Source organism: Schistocerca gregaria, chromosome 1, assembly GCF_023897955.1.
Source record: "Schistocerca gregaria isolate iqSchGreg1 chromosome 1, iqSchGreg1.2, whole genome shotgun sequence".
Classification (NCBI taxonomy): Eukaryota; Metazoa; Arthropoda; class Insecta; order Orthoptera; family Acrididae; genus Schistocerca; species Schistocerca gregaria.
The window spans coordinates 795,178,798-795,190,876 of record NC_064920.1 but is presented as its reverse complement, the minus strand read 5'-3'; positions in this window follow the sequence as shown (position 1 = coordinate 795,190,876).

Below are 12,079 nucleotides of genomic sequence, written 5' to 3'. Positions count from 1 at the left end.
TCTGGCTCACATTTATTGGTATATTTTTCATTTGCAAGGAGTAGAGATGGTGTCTCAGGGAGGCGCAAAGTGAATTTTTCCAGCTCCTTTGTATAGGTATATTTTTCTTTGATTTTTGGACGATTTGGGTGCTGCAATATTCAGTCTCAGAAAGACAATCCTGTGTTCACTAATCCCTGAAATATTTTGATGCTCGTTATTAGCTCAGATTTATTTATTGCTAAGAAGTCAAGTGTATTTTCACAACCGTTTACTATTCTAGTGGGCTCATGAACCAACAGCTCGAAATCAGTTTCAGAGAGTGTGTTTAGCACGATTTGAAATCACTACCAACTATTAAATTAAAAAGAAGGTCAGCGTTGGCCGTAATATTGATGTTTTATTGATTGCAGAATCGATTTTCGATCACATAGTGATCATCTTCAGTGTCTGAGTTTAATTTGTACAGCACTGAAGATGACCTTCATCCTTAGCGACTGAAGCCATTTTCGTGATACCCCGAGACCCCCTAACCTAAAAACGTGACCAGTCCACTCCACGAAGACCCTCCTACCCGTTTAGCCGCCTGCGGCGTGTAGTAAACTCCTGTCCTATTTCGAGGTCTCTAAGCTTCATTTGGTTCACCAGTACATTTAAAAAAAAAAAAAAAAATAGGGCTGAAGCAACTGCACCTTTACGTGATACAGCCGTAACCTATGCTGCTGATCGCGTCATTTCCAACTCTCCGGTCTCTATATACACCGATTTCGTCATATTCCTTGCAAAACCTTGCCAAATCTTGTCCACGTTGGCGTTTGAAACAGATGGCCGACCCGAATATACAGAGAACAATATACAGAGAACAGATCTGCGACCCGCATATATCGAGAACGCTATCTGTATCCAAAAATGATGTATGGCAAGCCTTATTAGTTGATCGGGGTGGTGGTTACCATCCATACCGTGTTCGAAAGTTTCGTTGCACTTGAGTATCGTACGTCGTCTGTATAAACCAAGCCACACACTAAGCTTGCTCCCGTGTCGTCCACATTTTATCAGGTTTCCAAGTTCAATTTTGCTTCAAAATTGCGTCACCTGGAAGGTACAAACAAAAACCAAAAAACAAAAAGAGAGTTGTCTTACCAGTTACTGAAAATCATTAGTGTTACGTTTGTTAACATCTAGTATAATATTAAAGTTATCAACGTCTTAAGATGTAAGGATATTTTATGGACAACTTGTACTTAAAAATCTGATGTAATAAATGCTTGGGTAAAACTATTTTATTTACACGACCTTCACAAACGGTGCAACACATAATCTTTTGCTTTATAAAATACGGCAGAACCGTTTCCTCCTTCCCTATTTTGTCCTTAGGCTCACTTAGTTCCAGGCCTGAATCCTGTTATTCTGCAACATCTTGAAAGACAAGAAGGCACTCACTTAATACGGAACAAAAAGATCTGGTGCACAGCGTGCTTTGGGTACACAGGCCCTTTCATTCAGGAAGAGATCTTGTTCCTCCTCGAACATAAAACTGAAGCCTTCCACGACAATATTCTCAGTACGCCGTATGCGCTTAACTCTGAATTGAAACGGAAAAATTCTCGCAGCCTATCTAGCAATACGTGTGGTTCGTTTAGATCTTGCCAGAACCAAGTGCAGGGCCAGATTGTTCGATTCTAATAACAGATGGTGTTCAAGATAGATTTTAAACCCCTCAAATGCAAACGCTGCTGGGACCTCAAGCTCCTACACAAACTATTTGCTTTCCAGCGCGGACAGGGCGCTCAAAGTCAAATTAGAAGGCCGCTTGCGTAACCCCCCGCCCTCCCCCACCCCCGCCGCCACCCCCACTCTCCTGCATCCTCCTGCGTAAGGACAGTACCAATATCCACTACTAACGCGTCAGTGTGGACTATAAACTCCTTATTAAATTTACGCATCTCCATCACTGGGGCACTAGCCAAAGGTGTCTTCAAGGCCCCAAATGCTGCTAGCTGGGATTCCGCTCAATCAAATTTCCTCCCCTTTTTCCCGAAATCATGTAGTGGCACCACAAGCTGAGCAAAGCTGGAAATAAATTTTCTACTAATTATTGATTACGCCCACGAAACAAGCCACTCCTCTCACATTCTGCAGGCGTGGAGACGAGCTAATCGCAGAATGACAGGAACTGACAAATGCGAAACACATTGACTTTAATTACCCAGAATTTTTTTTTAATTTGCACGTTAATGGGAAACTCCCCTAACAGTTGCATTTCTCCAAAGTTCCCTACCTTGCATAACTCAATCTTGCAAGAAAGCTGAGGAAACATTCTTATTGAATGGTGTATGCAATACCAGTCTTCGTTAAGCAAACGCAGAGAACACCCTGAATCCAAAAGTGCGCCTGCTGTTTTTTCGTTAACACTCCCACACACGAATAACACACTTTAACTAGGCCATCACGATCCTTTGGCAAAACGGTATTCTTGGCCGACCGTCTTTCCCTCTTTGAAATGAATCCTTGGCTCTGAACAATTCCTTGTCAAGGGATCCTTAACCTGACTCCATTAATACTTGATGGCAGGTAGATACCATCCATTACCGGCCACCTATTCTCGTTTAACTGTCCTCTCCTCCGCCCCCTCCCTGCACATGTGATATCAGCACCTATGAAATTAATCGATCCAATTGTTGGATCCTGGGTTGTTCACCGAATACAGCCAGAGATCAGTCACTGGAGCGCATCCCTTGTAAAATAATATGAACGACATCACACTCCCATGTCCTCGCTACTGATAACATTCCCTCTTCGTGCAGCAATTCTGCTTATGGATTAGATGGTTTGGTAAATGAGCTTCAGAGATTCGCACAAAATTCTAGGCCAATGCGTTCATCACCTTCTGATTCTGCGGATAATGATGGGGAGGGTCCAGGGTTTGTGGAGCTGGATAGACTAGGTGTTTTCAATCGTTAACCTTACTTAGACCACATGGGGCTGCATATAATATAATTAACACTGATAATAACTACTTATGAAAAGAAAAGGGGTTTGGGTAGGGGTGGAGCGACAATTGACTAAAGAGAGAATTGCATCGTGTTATGATGGGAATTTCAAAATAAAAGTATACGGATTTTTTAACGATCTTTTGACAGATGCTCACTTCTTGGGCCGCATTGATAATTCCGCTGGAACGCATCCGGCCTATGAGCAGCGAGTTAGACACCACTGAGATAGTCATTGCCGCAGCTGTGTGATCTCATCAGCAGCACCGTGCCTTTCTGCTGGATCACGTCAATCAAATTCCCTAATTTGCCCTGCGCACTTAAGGCTGCCCCCTCCACATCATAGTCACAGGTACCACTGCTTAGTTTTTGTATTGTCACGACCTAATCGTTAACTAGGTCTTGTAACTGTGTACCACATGTATCCTCCATATTGACGCTACGAAAATTTCAAACTCTCTTAGCCAAATGCACGTCCGATGCCCAAATTATACCGATGTGCAAGCGTGAAGACTCACCAGCTTCGAAAAAGGATACTAACGAAACAAGTTCCCGTAGCGCACAATAAATCCTGGGAACATTGTTACTCGCCTCGGCCGTTTCCGTGTTGGGCAGCTCGGTCGGCTACGTCCCTGAACCGATGCGCAAACTCGGCCGCGCTCTCGGAAACATGACACCTTCTAATTGCCAATTAGTACATAACTTCCTGCTTGAGGATTTCAGCGACGCCAAGCATCTTACTCACAGAAGTTCTGAAACACAATTAGCAAACAGTAATATCCAGAAGCCAAGACGGGTAACGCAGAAGACGACTTACTATAATCCAGCAAAAAGTACGTTTTTAGCTCAACGCCCCCCTCCCCACCCAAAATCATTCAAAATTTTAGTTACCCACACCTCACCGAAACCCAGAACCATGGTGCGCTGCCGAAATGTGATGGTAAAGGGGATGGTGGTGCTGGGCTCCAGAGGTGTGTTTGAAAAAATTCCATATATATATATATATATATATATATATATATATATATATATATATATATATATATATATATATATATATATATATAATTTTCTACAATTTCCTATTTATTTCCTCAAAAGCATGTAACATTAAAAATCTTTTTTACAAAGTGATGACCATTTTCGGTAGCTTATCTACCAACTTTATGTCACATGATGCATTATAAATTTACTGGTAGTTCTCAACGCTGTTAAGTGTCGACACAACTGCTGCGAGCCATTTATTAGCTATTATCAGTGGGACTACGAGCACGCACACCTCCAGCCCATCTTCCACTCACGTCACAGCACCGACTTGGACGGCAGGTCTCGAGCCGTCAGAGGATCACTTGGAAGATGAGATTGGGCGCCGCTAACTTCAGCGATGAAAGCAGATTCTGCATCCACGCAGCTGATGGCCGTTTGCGCGTACGACGTAGACCTGGTGAGAGCTGACTCATAGCGTGCATTCGTCCAAGAGAGACTGGTCTCACATTAGGGCTTATCGCCTAGTAAGCGATAAGTTACAATTCTCGTACATCTCCGGTGTTTCTGGAGGGGATGCTAACCAGCGGTGTGTACGTGAAGAATGTTGTAAGATCTGTTCTTTCACCAACCTTGCAGAAGTATGGTGATGTGTTGCTGTAAGAGGTTAATGTTCGCCCACTCACTGCCTGTGAAACTCAGTGTGCTCTGGAAGATGCGTAGCAACTTCCCTGGCCAGCACGATCTCCGGACTTGTCTCCAATCGAGTACATGTGGCATTCGACGGGACAAGACTTGTCAACCAATAACTCTTACAGAACTACGTGAACAGGTTGAGGAGGCGTGGCAAAACGTACGGTTTTCGCCACCTGTACGATCCACCGAATGCCAGAGTCAGTGCCAGCACTGCCGTCCGAGCAGCCTACATCATGTGCTAATATGGGTGTTTCAGCATGGGCCGATACATGGTACCTCCGAACCGCTGGTGCTATAGATGGTACTCCATATGCACTATCGCGACAATAAATCTTGAATGTTTTGGGGACCTCTGAAAGGGTATTCTAATTTCTTTCCGGCAGTCGCGCGACGTAACGAGTGGCCGGCCGATGTGGCCGAGCGGTTCTAGGCGGTTCAGTCTGGAACCGCGAGACCGCTACGGTCGCAGGTTCGACTCCTGCCTCGGGCAAGGATATGTCTGATGTCCTTAGGTTAGTTAGGTTTAAGTAGTTCTAAGTTCTAGGGGACTGATGACCTCAGATGTGAAGTCCCATAGTGCTCAGAGCCATTTGAACCATTTTTTTGACTTAACGAGTACACACATTACGTTACGCCTTTGACTTTATTTCAATAGTCTACACATGCCAGACAGGTCGACATTACCTACAAGCTGCGGCTCGAATGATGCATGTTTCCTAATTCAATGCAAAACAGCTACACCTGGGTGATAGGACATTTCACCTTCTATACACGCACCGCCAATTGTCCTGTGTTACTACACTTAAATTTATACCTTGACGACGAAAATCCACAGCTGTAAGACAGATACGAGCTAAGCTTAGGCCTTCCATCACTTAAATTGCCGACCCGGGACAAAAACTTCGATAACAGCGGACATTTGGGTTAAATCTGTTTGTTTCCCCGAACACAGACAGTCAGGTGACGGTACTGTATCGTATTGTATGGAACAGGGGACCTAGAAACGACGGAGAGGCTTGGTCCCCGCCGTATACCGCAGTGGTACACAACCCCACAACAGGCGCCGTTCACTCACCCCACCGCCGCCCCACATCAAACCCAGGGTTATTGTGGGGTTCGGGCCCCCAGTGGACGGTTCGCCCTCCCCCGAGAACATGTCACACCAGACGAGTGTAACCCCAGTGTTTGCGTGGCCGTGTAATTATGGTGTACGCGTACGTGGACAAAGTGTTTGCCCTACAATCGCCGACAAAGTATAACTGAGGCAGAATAAGGGGAACCAGCAGGCATTCGCCGAGTCAGATGGAAACCCGCCTTTAAAACCATCCACAGACTGGCGCGCACACCGGACCTCGTCACTAACCTGCCGGGCGAATTCGTGTCGGGAACTAGCACGCCTTCCCGCTCGGAAAGCAGTGCGTTAGACCGCACGGCTAACCGGGCGGGTCTGGTGACGGTAAGTTATCCGTTGTCCACAGTATGCAGTGGGTAGCGGATACAAGAGGCGGGTGTTGTTTCCTCGTTTGTCTTTCAGTGCTGACAATGCTAGCACGTGAGCGCCTCGTACCGGTCACCAGCTATAATACAAATATAACCACGAGTTACAAAATGTTAACACAAATGATACAAACTTCAGTAAGTCGATATACTGCAGTATCGAGATATTACGTTTGCGACACGGACGTGCAGAGTACAATCTTCACTTGGACAACTGGCTCACCTCTGCACTACTGTCCGGCGGTGTGTGAAGAGCGGTAGCAACGCGGTGCGTGCAATTGTGGATTATCGGCGCTTCTCATTGTTATCAGAAAAGAAGCATTAAAAATTACATTTGTAGGAGAGTGTAGAATCGTGCTTGACGCTGCTTTTTTAATATCAAACGAATGAAGCAACACCCACGTTCAGAAAAAGCAGTACACTCTGAATGACTAGAGGTAGGACGTTCGCACTCGACGGTTATGTACGTTACTATATTCTGTAGATTTGATTATCACTTCAGTCACCTCGGTTCAGCATGTGTCCTGTTGGCTAGTAGGCACACGGTCCGCCATGGGGCCTGATAACACTGTGCAAGAATGAAAACGTAAATCGAATGAAAATAACCAGTTCCTATCAATTCTAATGTGCTGATCGCGAATATCACAAAGACAACTCCAAATTAGCTCTAGTTTTCATTTTACACTGTTTTATTACGGTGAGATAATTATATACGATTTTCGATGTTAAGTTTAAAATCAAATATTATACTGGTTTGTCGAAGTCATAACAACTAGTAACAATGGATTATATTGTTGTCCCTGGTCTTAGTTGTGCGCAATGTCTTGGACATAAACACTTTATTACCAATATTAGTGATCTTTTTGCCTCTCTCCTCTTCAACTTCAGTGACTTTATTAATGCATGCAATAATTTTTGCACATTTGTTTCCAGATTAAATACCAGTTGCTCAAGTTGACTGCTAGTATAGTGAACAAAAATGCCACGAGGTTATGTTAACAGTGCTGACACATTTTGCTATGTGTGTGGAGAAGTGACATTTTCTGCAGAAAAGCAGCAAATAACTCCATTGATTAAAAAGCTTAAAGTCGTTATTTTGGGTGATAAATAGGTGATCAGGATAAAGAACCTTCAACATCACAGCGCGTCAGCCATGACCCGCCATAAATGGCCCATCGAACATAGGCCGGTGCGAGGTGGAGCGTACACTATTAAGTTAAGTAGTGGTTTTGACTTTGTACATATGCACTGTTTGTGTTTTCCTTTTCTTTTTCGTTTATAAATGTATAGCTATGTTGATCTTTTAATCATTTACAAAGGTCTTCTTAGGCACCTGTGGGTTCTATTGTTGTTCTGAAGAAGGTGTAGTTATCTACGCCGAAACCTGGGGTAACAATAGGTGCTTTTTCCGCAATTGGGGCGGGTTTTTAGTTCTTTAATAGTTAATTATAAAACCTGGGCTCCACATGTGATCTGCAACACTTGTGCCAGCCACCTCTGAAACTGGATGCGTGATAAAGGGCGTTCAATGCCCTTTGCAGTGCCCATGATCTGACGTGAACCAACTAACCATGTCAGTGACTGCTACTTTTGTATGGTTTCTCTTATCAAGAAGGTAATATCTAAGAAGACGAAGCGGACATTCATCTATCCCATCAATCCATCTGTCATACGTCCAGTTCTACATGGGGAAGGACTGCCAATACCTGAACCACCGACAGAGTTCAAGATTACTTCTGATGGGGATTCTGAATGTCCTGAACCATGCACGTGACGAGGTCTAGAGTTTCTCTCAAATATATCATCAAGTGATGATCCCCACAAAAACTGTCTCAAAATTAGTTAAGTGATCTCATTAGAGATTTAGAGCTCTCTAAAGCTACGTCTGAGATTTTAGTTTCAAGTTTACAGCAGTGCTATTTTCTGGAAAGCAATGTAAATGTTTCATTCTGCCGCAGAAGCGAGCAACAATCACTCCTTTTTTAAAGATGCAAGATAGTCTTGTGGCGTGTGTGGACATAAATGGTCTAATGAAGGCTCTCAGAATTAGTTACAACCTTGATGAGTGGAGAATCTTTATTGATTCCGCAAAGTTGAACTTAAAATAGCAGTGCTTTTACATATCGGTAATGAGCCTCCTTCTACTCCAGTTGGGCGCAGTGTGCATATGAAAGAGTCATACCAAAACATAAACATTTTACTAGAAGCCATCAAGTATAATGACTCTAAATGGCAGATCTGTAGTGAAAGTGGTTGCACTTCTAGTAGGTATGCAGTTAGGGTATACTGTAAGTATTACTTCTTTCTCTTGAATGGGATAGCCTAGCTCGTGCAGCTCATTACAGTAAACATGAATGATAGGCCAGAAAATCTCTCCAGCCAGTTACATATAACGTTAAGACCGAAAAGATTCTGCTCCCGCCCTTGCACATCAAGTTCACTCTCATGGAAAACTTTGATAAGGGAATGAACAAAGATGGTGACTCGATTAAGTACTTAAGGCAAAAATTCCCTTACTCAAGTGATGCCAAAGTAAAGGAGAGCATATTTGTAGGTCCTCAAATTCGAGAAGTTTTTGGAGGCCATACTTTTGATGAAATCACGCAAGGTTATGAGAAGCATGGATGGGAATGTTTAAAGACGTCTGTTTAAAGCTGTTAGGGGACAAACGAGCAATAAATTACATGGAAATTGTAGATAACATGTGGTCATCTTATGAAAAACTTGGTTGCCACATCATTGAAAATGCATTTCTTACATAGTTATCTTGACTTCTTCCCCAGAGATTGCGGTCCAGCAAGTAATGAACATGGGGACCGATTTCATCAAGATAATGCCACATTTGAGAAGTGGTATGCCGGAAAGTGGAGCCCTACAATTTTTGCAAATTACTGTCATCAGGGATGTTCCCGAGTATGTATATAAACGTCAAGCCAAGCGAAAACGGTCATCTTCTGAATTTATCTCTGAACAAAATATGTAATTGTAGATAATGTACATAAGAATATTTAAAATTTGTAGTCCTTTATATAAATTTTAGACCAGTTAGTTTATATATTTTCTTTTGTGCTTCACATAGTTCTGATACAATGAAGACTTACAAAGTATTTTCACTCATGTAATATTATCTTCATTTTTTCTTAATACTTTACTTTTGTACTTCCAGAATGGCACTGAAATTTATCAATGCATAACACATAACATAATTCAAGTAATTATTCACTAAAAATCTGTTATGCTGAATCATTGAACATGATTGCATATTTATTTAGTGCGTTGTTTGTACATCTACATCTACAACAATGTAGATTCCTTTAAAAAAAAACTAGAACTAAACATTTATGAAGATGGTGATTTTGCATCATTTCATACTGAAATAAGCATAACTAACTCAAAATCGTGCAATTTACCCACTTTCACTTCAAATTGGTTGTTCAGTGTAAAATGTTCCATACGTGATGGCATCGACTTGTATAAAGCGAAAATACCGTCCATGCTGCATTCACCTGGATCGAATTACATCTGTTCTGATTGGCACTGGGTCACAGGCTGCAAACGTCTTTCACCATATCCCAATCATTTTCCATTGGTGAAAAGTTTTGTGATCCGACGGGCCAGGGAAAAGGCTGACCTATTGTGACACCGAGAAAGTGCAGTGTGTGGTCGTGCATGGTGTTGCTGAAAAATGGCGTCTGGAGTGTTGTGCAGAAAGGGTATGGCTGCTGTCGTAGGATGTCATTCATGTAGGTCACAGTGCCCTGGACACGCAAGTAAGTGTGATTTATGGTCTTACCCAATAGCACCTCACCCCATTAGGCCTCGAGTTGTCATGATACGTCTTGTGCGAATGGAGTCACTGTGATGTCGTTCCCCTTCTCTGCTGCGAACCAAAATGTGGCCATCATTTTCAAACAAACAGAACGTGAATTCGTATGATGCTATTCTTGTCCCCAGTGATGTCGGTCCATACACCATTACCGTGTAGCAGTTTTCTGCACATAAGGAAGTGGACAATGTGCACGTAACCCATGGCGTGGTAAACGAGGACGGACAGTCATCCTTAACCGTGTACGACGTGTTACACTGTTCCGCTGTGGAGCCAGGGCCGAGGAGATAGCAGATCTGTCTTCCAATGCCATTCGGATGAGGTGTCGATCTTAACGGGAGTGGTCTGGGTGATGCGACCTCACCCATCTCGTCGTGCTCTACAGTCTTCCGTGAACCATTCTGTACTCACTCGTTTCACTTCCGAAACATCTCGTCCTGTACGTGCAGCAGTTTCCCGGATGGATGCGTCGTACTTTCTTATACCAATTATGCGTTCTCTTTCAAATTCACTGTTTTGACAATACGGTTGGCGCATACGTCTGCGTGGCATCCTGCACGTCTGCTCAAGTAACACTGATCCACTACGTTCAGTTTATAGCGACACCGAGGGCCGTAGGTGGTGTTGCACGGTAATATCGATGTTGATCTTGAATACGCGGGCCGACGTGGTTCAAATGATAATGGTTTCTGCAGAACATACGAATCTACACGTGCTGTGAATACGAACGTCCTATCTCTAGTCGTTCAAGGTGTTCTGTTTTTTTCTGAACATTAGTGTACTTGCGCTCGAATCTCGTTTACTGAATTTCAACAGTTATTTACTAAAACCTTTTTTTCCCGAACAACTAAGTTTCTTTGCGTTTACATTTGTAAAACTAAACAAGAAGAACGTAAATAGAATTAAAAAATAAGAATCCGCGGAAACCAAGGCGTATGGTAACCCTAGTTGGGTTCCAGGAAGCACTTTATGACGTTATCCATCACTGTTACTTGCTGAACAGCAGCACTTTAATTCCTTCACCAACACAGCTAACGAACGTGACTGTATTTACCACAAATTATTTGGAAATATGGAAATTTGTGGTACGTTCCTATGGGACCAAACTGCAGAGCTCATCTGTCCCTAGGCTTACTCACTATTCAATCTAACTTAAACTTACGCTAAGGACAACACACACACAGCCCATGCCCAATCTCCGACGGTGGCAATACGCCTTGGTCCGCGCGGCTACGAGGCGCGGCAGTAATAATTGTTAGACATCTTATTTAGGACCGGCATTATTTGTTTTCTTTAAATTTAAGGCCAGTCTTACAAATGTTGTAGTCTGAAGTTACTCACCATAAAGTTTCTAGCAACTTAGTATTTATTCAGAAAGTTCACCCCGTATATCAACAATCATTGGACCCTATCAGGTTAGCGAACCGCCTCTTATGTTACCGTATCGTACGCTACTACAGTCTCGTGAGACGCGCGCAGTGTTGTCGACTTACACTTCGTTGTTGTTACAAAAAGCTATGCCAGGCACTGCACGGCATACCGCTCACTAGCGATGTCAGTAACCGAAAAAACTAGAGCAAAAATTACACAAAAACTCTCATACAGCAACGTATGGGGGTACTGAAACCTCACACTTCCAGACTTTTCCAAATGTGATACTACATACCCACCGTGTTATTGCTAACTTAGTTTTCTTACTTAACTGGTCAAGCAGTACATTTCAAAAATGTGGGTAACGAGAAACACTGTATAGTTGACACACAGAAGGAGTTCATAATACGAACTTCATTGCAGTTACGCATACCTAAAATAAATTTTTTGGTTCTGTTCATTAAAACGACACACTGCACCTAGCCACTAGATCCCAGCTTCTTAAAGGAAATAAAAACTTCGTTCACGATAGCCGGAGATACCATCATGTCGAGCGAAAGGATGAACTATGAGGAGAGGTATGGAAGTCTTCAAATACCAAGCCCAAGATTTGGATGTTCGGTCATCCACAGGATTTTTTCTTTTAGCTGCTTATAGTTTAACCTCTGAAAATGAACTGTCATGCCTGACGCCGTGGTTTGGGGTCTCGAAATGGTTCAAATGGTTCTGAGCA